Below are 10,506 nucleotides of genomic sequence, written 5' to 3'. Positions count from 1 at the left end.
ACAGACCTTTCTTATCTATATATATATGCTGATTGGTCACATTTTGCCACATTGCTACTCAGGCATAGTAAACTTTTTTCTTCATACAAACTGCTGTCGCATTTCTTCGCCCTTAAATAGGCATAGTTCCACCCTCCACTTTATGGCGTCTGCCATTTTATTTGTATTGACCCTTTTTTTATTCAGATCCCGGCTATCAGAGTGATAGTCCCAGGATATGCCGGTATAATTGTTACAGTCTTTTTAGGTCTCTTCCCTCCCAAAGGAAGTAGTGATCTCACCACAAATTGGAGTCGTCAGGAGTATCCCATGGGGCTGAGGAGGCTGGGAATAAGGATCTGACAATGAGAAGCAGTGCAGCATACCCGCTATTACAGAAGTAGAAGAACCCTCATACAAGGAACATAAATCAGTACAGACCGTAGGCCAAACTTTTGCTGGTCGTAGGCTGTTGGATCACTGCTTAAGCTGAGGAGCCCTGACTCAAGGCTGCAAGCTGCTTACTTCACACTGCACTTCCTGACGGCTCCTCTTTTCAGAAGGTTCCACCTAGCACGTCTCAGCCAACCATCATCACATATAAAACATAAGGATTGCAATATTCTAACTGACCACCAGATGTCAGCCTGACACCTGAGTATCACATACACAAAGGAAACCAAACGTGCACCTGTTATATTTACATCTTTTTATAATCCAGTGCATCCTAACTAATGTTGTGCATATGTGCCTTACATCATTCCCCTTTTAAAGCAGTCATCCCAACCCACAACCCATCAACATTACAACTTCATTAACCCAGTATAGCAGGCGTAGGGGAATCATTAAACCACATATTCAGAAACAATATAGCCTGTGGAGAGGCTAGACTAATCTATCACCCTTGCCCGAACAAACATATTAACAATTACTTTGTAACGGAAACGAGTGTGGACCCACTGGACCAACCTACTGGGTTGGCTTTGCGCTAGTCTGGTGTGGCATGCAGCTGCCCCTGGTGGTCAGATAGGAAATGTAGCCCGTTGCTTGTAAGGGAGATGAGGGTACCCCTGCCTATATGCAGGGTAGGCGTCCTGATAAGAACGGCCCCACTGTCTTCCTCTTGGGCCTGATTATCCCTAATGGGAAACAGGAAAGAAGTATAGGACTCTCAGCAGACACATATGTAAAGATATGATTACAGACAGTAACTTCATCTTTGCCTGTGTATTGTTAATAGGCATAAATGCCTATTAGAGAAATGCTCATAGAGAAATGCCCATTAATCCAATATGTGGGCTGAGAGCAAGGGAACTGGGTAACTCCTTCAGTGCTGGAGGAAAACAGACATATAGAGTCCATACACCTAGGAGGAGCAGAATGATGCTCGCATCTGCCCAGAACTGCAAGAGGGCGGCAGACATGGGTAGCAGACCTAACATATTTCAATGTTAATTGAGGGTGATGTAGATAGGGACCCCATGGTTGCGAGCCCCAACATCCTGATGACATGGTAAAGCACATGGATAGTGTTAACAGGCTGCACCAGAGGGGGCCTGTCCTTCAAGTAAAGAGGACCTCCCCAGGCTAGAGGTCTTACCAATCTATGTGCATCCCTGGAAATGCAACTGATAGACGAAGCACGAATATGATCCCTTTCTGATAATAGTCCTGGACCAACCTTAGGATGGAAATTAGTCACTAGTCCAAAAGGTTGGGGTTCTTGTTATTCCTCCATAGTCATTTTTACCAGTTGCTTTTGTGTTTTCCATTCTTCCTTTTCCTTGACCCTTTTGCACTCGGCAAGCCTCTTTCCCTAGTATCGATCTTTTGCCACTTGGGACAATCAAATTCCATGCAAGTGAGAGGTGAAGGAGACACAAAGAAGGGTCCAGGCACCAAAGGGGCTGCAGCCACCACTACCTCTAGTTCCTCATTCACAGTCGGCTCAAGCATAGGCAAAGATGGTGGTTTAAGCTGCACCAAAGGCAAAGGGGGTACTTCCATCATAGGCACGATATTCTATGCATTGTGGTTGACACTGAAGCAGGAGCTCCTATCCTGCCACTTAATACACTATATTGTAAGGAGTTAGGCCCTGAGGTGAGAGCTAGGCTCCCCAGGGATTCACAGAGTAGGGGTCTTACATCAAGTGCAGGTCATGTCCACCCCTGGTCACAAGCTTGAGTCAACAAAGACAGAGACCACTGTTGTTGCATTGCCCCAAACGTTTTATTGACCATATGCTGTCTTTAGAAGCATTGCAATGAAATGCCAGTTAGTCTTATGGCTGTGAATGTTGGACACTGATGAATACAGGCCGGAGGAAGATTGATGCCTTTGCATTTTAGTGCTTAAGGAAACTTCTACAAATTCTTGGACCGCCAAGATCATGAACAACGCAGTCCTAGATTGCATCAAACCATGGTTTTCATTGGAGGGCAAATTTACAAAACACAGACTCTCAGACTTCAGCCACGTAATACGAGATCATTCATTAGAAACATGAATAATGCTTGGAGTGCTCTGCAGCAAAAGAAGACCTGGTGCCAAAGAATGCGCTGGATGGATGATATTATCAAAGCCGACACCGACATGCAAATGATCGAATGGAAAGAAACCATGCAAAACAGAACCACATGGAGAGGACTGATCCATAAAGTGTCCAAGAGTCGGCCTTGACTAAATGAAGATAAATAGTTGTATTTGATGTTATCATAGAATCATAGAATGGTAGAGTTGGAACGCTTTTCTTTTTTTTATAACAAAAATACAAAAACATCTCAAAAGACGAAACTTAATCAACGTAAATAAACAGTCAATCCTGGCGTCTAACAAAAGTAACCAATCAATAAAAACAAACAGGTCTATAATGTGAAGTCTTCAATTGCTTAATTTAAGCTTTCCCTTGATGTTTACTTGATCCTTGTTTGATCTTTGTTTGATCTTTATATATACTCTGTATAAACCCTAAAGCAAATGCACTGCAATATCTTACACCAAAAATATAAATGTACACCAAAATATATGTATTTTTTTTAAACCCCATAGAAACAACCATTGCCAATAATAAAGAAGCCCATAATGAAAAGAAACAGAAAACCCACGAGAATTTACAATATATCTTCACCCACCACCCCACAGCTGGATTTTATATATAAAAGCCAAAAAATCTGATACATGATTAAACATAGCCTAGAATAAAAATACACTTATATAACCTAATACACAATACATATCACATAACGTAAACATTATAATACATACCATACTCGTAAGGTCCAAGGATGGCGTCTGCAAGCCCTGCACCATACTTCACAAGCACAAAACAAAAAACTATATTAGTGACGGAAGGGGTTTATAGCCCAACAACAGGAAAGGGAGGCAACAGGCTAGTGCAAACGGGAAGAGAAGCCCCTCCATTTCCTTAAGCCTCTTTGTGCACCCATCCTGTTACACTCCCGAGAACGCACCTTCACCAGGTCACCAAGGATGTTCCTATAAACCACCTCTAACGTGCCATGGGTAATATCTAACCACAAGGCTAACTAAGTATAAAGTGCAGTGATCCCTGCCGTCCAGCTTTCTAAAAGCTCCATATGCCTACTCAGGCTAGGAAAGATCAGCTAGCCATGGCCAACCGATGGAAGCCCCTTGTACACCTCTGTATTAAAGGGACACTGAAGCAGGAAATGATCCATGGTTTCCACGGAGGAAACACACACCTCACGGGGACAGAACCTGTCATCTGCGTTCCTGTACTTTTAGTTGTCCCTTACATACAACTTACCTTGGAAGCTGCCCCAGGCCAAATCCCAGTACTTCAAGGGGACCCGCTCAGAATTCAATACCCTAAATCCACCCTCCAGATCCTGACCTGGGCAGTCCCTGGTCAGTCTCCCTCTAAGTATGGGAGATCAAGGCCTTCCTGTCAGCCTTCTCGACAGGGATCTGACCACCTCTACACCCAGACCCCACCAATGAACGAGCTTCACACCTGGAGCACCATAAACCAGGAGATGTCCATGGGGACTGCAAAAGTCTTTCACAGGCCCTCCAGTCTTCCATTCCTGGAAGAACGGCCAAAACCATCTCTTAGAAGAGACTATTCACCATTGAGTCCTTCCTGCACTCCAGAAGTTTGCTATATTAACTTTAATGAAGGTGTTCACAAGGAACACCATGGGGTTCACCATAGCTAAGCCTCCTAGCTTCCTTGGCCTGTATGTAACATCAAACCTAGCTTCAGTCTGTTCCCCCATAAGAGCTGGAAAAATAAACTGAAGACCCATGTCCTGAGGGGCTCTGGCAACATATAGATGCTGCCCAAATTAATTAACAATGGCAGCAGGAAAGTTTTGACCATGCTCACCCTTTTCCTCAGGGATAAGGACCATCCCTTCCACTGTCTGACCTTCCGGCTGACATCCTCCAGTCTACTATCCCAATTATTCGTGGGGTAATCACCCAGGCCAAATTCAATGCCCCCAAATTTTGCCTGTTGTTGGGGCTCTGGGAGGGCGTCCGGGAGACTATAATCAGAAGCTCCCTCTCCCAGCCAGAGACTTTTCCCAGTTGATTTGGGATCCAGAGGCCTTCAAACACCTACTGACCTCTGAAACCACCCATCCTGCCTCCTCCTGGGAAGAGACAAAGATAGTGACATCATCTGTGTAGGTCACCACTTTCAAAGCAGAGTCCGGCCTCCCCAGACCCGCCCTGCCCCTCACTAATGGTCCGCAATCTACCCTTTTAATGAAGGGGTCGATCGCAAACACATATAGCAGAGGGATCAGAGGACAGCCCTGATGGACACCAGACCCCACCACAAAGGAGTGCCCATCCCAACCAGTCACCAGCGAGAAACTCTCTGCCTCTTTGTACAAAATCTTCAGCCAATACACAAACCCACTTGGCAGACCATACCTTAGAACGCTCAACCAGAGCTTCTTGTGGTTAACCTTGTCAAAAGCATTTCTCTAGTCCAATGACAGAAGGAACCCTTTCCAATCTCCAGCCCTGCCCTGCTCCACTGCCTCCCTGACGCTCAACACAGCACTTAAGGTGCTGCGGCCAGTAACAGAACAATGCTGGCTGCCTGAAAGAAGCTCCAGTGCAAAGTGCCCAAACCTGTTGAAACGTATCTTAGCCAGAACCTTCCGGTCCATGTTGAGAAGAGCTAAGGACCTCCAATTGTCAACCTGGGACAGATCCTTACCCTTTGATAAGAGTATCAGGACAGCTTTCCTCATTGACCTTAGCAGAATGCCCGAGGAGAGACATTCATTATAGACCTCGGTCAAGAGGGAAGCCAATTGTTCCTTAAAAGTCTTGTAAAACTCTGACGTTAAGCCTTCAGGACCAGGTATTTTCTTGAGCCGAAGCCCATCAAAAGCCCATCTAACTTCCTCTTCCCTGATAGGCTCTATCAAATCGTCAAGTCCCGAGGCTACCCCTCACTCTGGGATGGCTTCGATTAGGAAACCTGAGATTACGCCCCTATCCAGATCTTTCTCTGCCAAGAGATGTGTAAAATAGGAATAGGATTTCCAGGATCCATGAACTGGACCGCTTCAGAGAATCTGTACTATCAATCAGTCCAGTGACCAACTTACTATTCACTGACATCTTACAGTTCTTCTAGGGGTTGGGTGAGCAGAATTTCTCAAAATCCCTCTTAATAATAATAATCTTTATTTATATAGAGCCAACATATTCCGCAGCGCTTACAATACAGGAGAAATAACACAAGACAACGGTTACATGAAGTAATCAATTGATGGAAACAGTAGGGGTGAGGGTCCTGCTCCAACGAGCTTACATACTACAGATAATGGGGTGATACAGAAAGTAAAGGGGCTGGAGATGTGCATGCTATGGCGAGGTGAAGAGTGAGGGATTCTATACACACAGACAATGGTCAGGCCGTATAGTAGCGGAATCAGGATGACTGCAGGTGCTGGTTGATTACGGCTAGCAGGTTTGCAGTCTGTGGGACAGGGAGCATGTTGTCAGGCGCAGTACAGAGGGGTTTGGTTTAGGGGATACGGTATGCCTCTCTGAAGAGGTGCGTTTTTAGAGCACGCCTGAAGTTTAGTGTGTCAGTGATTGCCCGGATATTTTTTGGTAGCGTATTCCAGAGGATAGATGCTGTTCTTGAGAAGTCTTGGAGGCGGGAATGAGAGGTTTGAATTAAAGGGGCACTCAGTCAGATTTCATTAGCAGAGCAGGGGGCGCAGGCTGGGTGGTGAATTGAGATGAGGGAAGCAATGTAGGGAGGGGCAGTGCTGTGGAGTGCTTTGTTGATGAGGGTAGTGAGTTTCCAAGAACTAAAGATGCGTGTCTATCATATTGACAATCTCTTACAGGGATTTCACTCTGGTGACTTCCTCACAGTCGCCACCAGTAGAGACGAGCTGCTCAAGCTTCCTCCTTAGCCCCTTTTACACTCGGTACAAGGTCAGGGATCTAATGCTCGATAACTCATGGAAATACTTCGTCGGCCTCTTTTTTGAAGATCTCCCACCACTCTGACTTACTATTTCAGAGGCCCATGAGTGGAATCTGGCTCTGAAGAAAATTCTCAAATGACTTTATAATCTCCACTTCTTCCAGGAGTGCTAGATTTAGCTTCCATAAACCTTTTCCCATCTGAGGGGTTTCTGAGAAAAACAATTAAATAGTGGTCGGAGAATTCCACCTCAATTACCCGTAAGGGCAATGAGACGGCCTTTTCCATAAAACCTATTTATCACAGACCTACTGCTACCTCGCTAAAAGGTGAATCCCATGCCGCCTGAGGCGTGCCGAACATGGACGTCCTCCAGGCGGGCCTCACTCACTATGCTATTGAGCATGATGCTATCATGGGCCAACCTGTCTCTGTTACCTCACATGTCAGAGAGTCTCGTGACATTGTTGAAGTCCCTGCCAAAGACCACCAGTCAATGTGTAAAAAGATAGGGCTTGAGCCTTGTAAAGAGGTCTTTCAGCTCAAAATTGGTTTGTGGACCATAGATTTTCATAAGCCTAAGCTCATGAACTCTCACAAGAGTGTCCATGACCAGACACTTTCCCATTTCTAGCTCGATAATTTGCTGGCATTTCACCTCTGCAGTCTTAAAAATGACCACCACCCCACTATATGGCTCAGCTGCAAGAGACCAGTAGGATGGCCCATGCTTTCATTCCCTCCTTGCTTTATGAAATGCGGCTAAATCTGTTAGCCTGGTTGCCAGCGTCGACGGGGAGGGTGCTGCGATCATAAATGATCGAGTTAGATGACCTTCCCTTTCCCTTCCCTCCCCTTGGTGCCTGATCCACCTGCCTCCTCTCTTCCTCTTTTCAAACTCCGAGATGTATCCATTGTGGCATCAGGGACCACCAGTAACCCCTCAGGCACATCCCCCACTACTTTCCCACCACCCGCTGAGTCTACATTGTCTGGAGGTCATAGGACCCCCCCAGGGGGGACCAACCCCTCCAAGAAAAAGGGAACGCTGCCTCCCTTCTGCGTACCCCAGATGATTGAGTCCTCCGTAAAACCCTCCTCAGAGGATAGGAAAGGATCCTCTCTCAGGAGCCTGTAGGAGTTAGAGCATTCCACCAATGGGGAGCCGACTTCACTTTACTTTAGCATCTGGACCGGTGGGGATAGAACCCCAGTAATTTTCCCCTGGCTCTTAGATTTCTTGGTCCCCTTCTTCCTTTTGTTTTCTAGCCACTCTCTGCTGTCCTCATCCAGACAATCTTCTATATGGAATCCTGAAGAAGCGACATCCTTCCTTGCTTCAGAACCTTGCTAGTCTTTTCCTCCTCCAGTTCGCTCATCTGTGGAACGTCAGTAACAGCAGGCCCCTCGGGAACCGGGTCTAGGGTCATCACTCCCACTGATGCCCTTGGTGCTCGCCATTCTCCTTGCTTGGCTAGCACTATCATGCCTGTTCTTCCTCATAGGACCCTTGCCATCAGCAAACTCGGTAGCTTCTGCTGCTGCAGAGGACTTCCCTGCAGGGTTCTCACCCCCCTGGGTCCCTACTGACTCAGGGGCCACAGGAGCCATATTGCTGCTGGCCTGAGCGCAGTGAATAAAGGGGTGTCTCATGCCACTACACAGATGGCACCTAATTATCTGACATGATGCGGCTGAGTGGCCCTCCCCACCACACCGCGTACACATCTGCCTAGCGCAGACTGCACTCAAGTGAGTGGGGTCGCCGCACTTGTGACAGACTTTCGGCTGCCCCTGGTAGAATACCAATATCCTAACCCTCCCCAGAAATGCAGAGGAAGGAATGTGGATGACCATGTTGCCTGATCTATTTAATAGGACATAAAAAGACCACGCCCCGGACCAAATGCCATAACTGTCGTGGTTTTTAGATGGTAGCCCTTGGACCTTACCAAATCCCGACAGCCAGGTCAAGATATCCACCGGAGAAAGCGACTCGTTATGGGTTAGAATGGTCACCACCTTTGCCGAAGTCTGATATCACAGTTACATCGAAACCCCGCCAAGTAGGCTTGTTCTTCATCAGCTCATAGTTAGACCAGAAGGTTTCTAATCCCTCTGACCTTACAAAGCTGACATCGAACTCCTTAGTGTTTAGAATATGGATTAGGGCAACTATGTAATTTACCCAAAAGCCTTTCTCAAGGAGCAGCTCAACAACTTCATATCTTTTAGGAATGTTCTCATCGCCCCGCCACTTTATACAGACCATATTCCTCCGCCCACCAGGTGGCTCGCTTGTTGGGAGCGACCACCTCCCATTATCCTCTTGGAATGCTGACAAACCATGTCTCTGGATCCAAAACTCTAGGTCTACCAGCTCATCCACTATGAGGGCAGTCCTCTCACCATGCCGAAGAGCTTCCAGTAGGCAGTGTTTTAACTCTTTTATCTTCCCATTACTTCCGGACAAAGAACCCTCTGCTCCCCCAGTGACCACAATGGCATAACTACGAATACCGGGGGTCACCAGAGGGACAGATGGACCCGGCACAGGCCCTGCCCCACCACTTGTCCCTCCACTTGCCCCTTGCTGACTACCTCCTTGCTGATTACCACCATTATTAATCCCATTCACTTCAATCATATTACTCACGTTACCTCCATCCATACCACCAGTACTGCTTGCATTTGTAGCATTCACACCACTTCTATTGTCACTTACCACCCCAGTTACACCATCAGTTACAACACCATTCACACTAACCGTCTCCAGAACTGTCAGATTAGCTACTGCATCCCTGTCTTTTCTCTCCTTCGAGATCCCCTGTATCAAGCCCCCGGCTACCTAAATTGCTGTTGGGCCGGCTCTGGCAGGGGGACCCCCTCCAGCTGCTTTAACCTGCTGGAGTTTTAGAGCAGCACCCCCAGTGGTTATACTAAGCACACACCCACTTCCTGGACCCTCCCCAGGTGCATCCTTGTCCAGAACCTTTCTGTGCTTCCCCTGCCTAGTACTCACCACGACCACAGGAGCTTGGGTAGGCACAAGTGGGGAGTCGTATCCATAATGACATAGTCACTGGTCACCCTTGCAAACCTGCCAGACTAACTGACCTGCGTGGGGATCCATTGGGGGATGATGCAGGTGTCGTCACAGGACGCTCTACCAGGGTCGCCACCAGAGTCTTGTACTTAGGCCTCATGTCCACTAGAAAAATACAATCCGTGCAGGATCTGCCGCGGATTTCTGCAGCAGATTCCGCACTGATTTGCTTTAAATGTTTTTTGTTCATGCAGATATCTGCACATATTGCTATCAATGTGATAGCAATGTTGCCGATCCGCGCGGAATCCTCGGCAAAATGGAGCATGCGTGAAAAACGCAATTCTTTTAAAATGCCCTCCGTGGGTGTAAAAATCAATTTAATGGACCGCGGATGGCCAATGGTTCCCTATGGGCAAAATCCGCTGCGGAATCCGCAATTCCATTTAGCTAGTGGACATGAGGCCTTACTGGCCTCACCAGCCTCACTCTCGGTGGTGAAATGGCCCAGGATGTTGTGCCGAGCATCCAAGATGTTTTGACCTTTCTGGGCCACCAAGCTGCTCAACATGTCGATCCCCTTGTCCTCAGGGAGCATCTCCTCTCGTCCACTGCCTTATTCTGGACCAGTAACGTTCCTCCACCCCCGGCTGATCCCCCCCGGGAGGTGGAGGTCTCCTCCGGCTGAGGCATGAGCTCCAAAGATTAGTCCCTCTCCTTTGACAGAGGGAGAGGTCCCACAGCCCGTCTGCTCACCACCACTGACTCCTGCACAGTATTGAGCTGCTCCCGCACACCAGCCACACCTGGGAGTGGTCAGACCCAGAGGTTGGAAGGAACATCCAGGGTCATCTAATCTAATCCAACCCCCTGCTCAGTGCAGGATTCAATAAATCATCCCAGACAGATATTTGTCCAGCCTTTGTTTGAACACTTCCATTGAAGGAGAACTCACCACCTCCCATGGTAACCTGTTCCACTCATTGATCACCCTCACAGTCAGAAAGTTTTTTTCAAATGTCTAGTTTGT

The sequence above is a fragment of the Eleutherodactylus coqui genome, chromosome 6 (genome assembly GCF_035609145.1).
Source record: "Eleutherodactylus coqui strain aEleCoq1 chromosome 6, aEleCoq1.hap1, whole genome shotgun sequence".
Classification (NCBI taxonomy): domain Eukaryota; kingdom Metazoa; phylum Chordata; class Amphibia; order Anura; family Eleutherodactylidae; genus Eleutherodactylus; species Eleutherodactylus coqui.
This window is presented reverse-complemented; position numbering follows the sequence as displayed.